This window comes from Penaeus monodon, chromosome 22 (genome assembly GCF_015228065.2).
Source record: "Penaeus monodon isolate SGIC_2016 chromosome 22, NSTDA_Pmon_1, whole genome shotgun sequence".
In the NCBI taxonomy this organism is placed as follows: domain Eukaryota; kingdom Metazoa; phylum Arthropoda; class Malacostraca; order Decapoda; family Penaeidae; genus Penaeus; species Penaeus monodon.
This window is the reverse complement of record NC_051407.1, coordinates 41,059,562-41,060,498: the sequence shown is the minus strand read 5'-3', so window position 1 is coordinate 41,060,498 and position 937 is coordinate 41,059,562.

The following is a 937-nucleotide window of genomic DNA, read 5'->3' as shown; positions in this document are numbered from 1 at the left end:
AAGGGAAAATTTCTACTGCCTTCGACATAGAATATATTCCTGTTTCTTACCTGCTTACCTCATGACTGATATTTGATTGAACCTTACCTAATGTCCATTGATGATTCTCTCCTTTCATAGTCACCATAGATCACTTTTCTCATAACCCAATACTCTATCCAAAGTTATACATACATTAAATCTTCATAACACTCTTTCTATTGTCTTCTAAAACCATAGTACTGTCATTGCAATATCTTTCCTTGATTTTAGCAATACTAAGTGTTGATATCCTTCATAATCCTTTGCACTATCTTCTATCAATTAGATATTATTCTCCATGTCATTACCTATGTTCATATCATAAGTTAATATTCCCTTATCCATCCATCTGATGAGTTCTTACCCAGATCTCACCACTAACTTCTCCTATCTCAATAGCATCTATTGACTTATAAGTAATTATTCTATTCCTTATGTATTGCCCCCTTGTCCCTTCCTTCTAAATTAAATGGTATCGAGGACTCTCATATCCTTGGTTCATTCTCGAATACTGTAGATCTTTCCCATTAGGGAGTTTTTCAAGAATTTCTAAATAAAATCACATCCATCCATATCTATAGATATAACATATATATTATGATACTCTATTATCTAATGCTGGCTTGTATTAGTGCTGTACCCTATGAAATGTTCACTCTACCTCTATTACCATATAAATTTATGTATACTCGTATCATATTATAACTTTCCAGGTCCAGTCCTACACATATCTATTATATAGGGACTCAATAGATACTCTCTGATTACTTTTGCATTATTGTATAATGATATGATATGATCTAAATTGTTATATATTTTCAAGAATACTATTCTGTTGTGTTGTGTGTAAATAATTGCTTTTCAAAGTTCATCTAACCCCTAAAACTTTGTTCATGATTTGAAATCATATTAATTG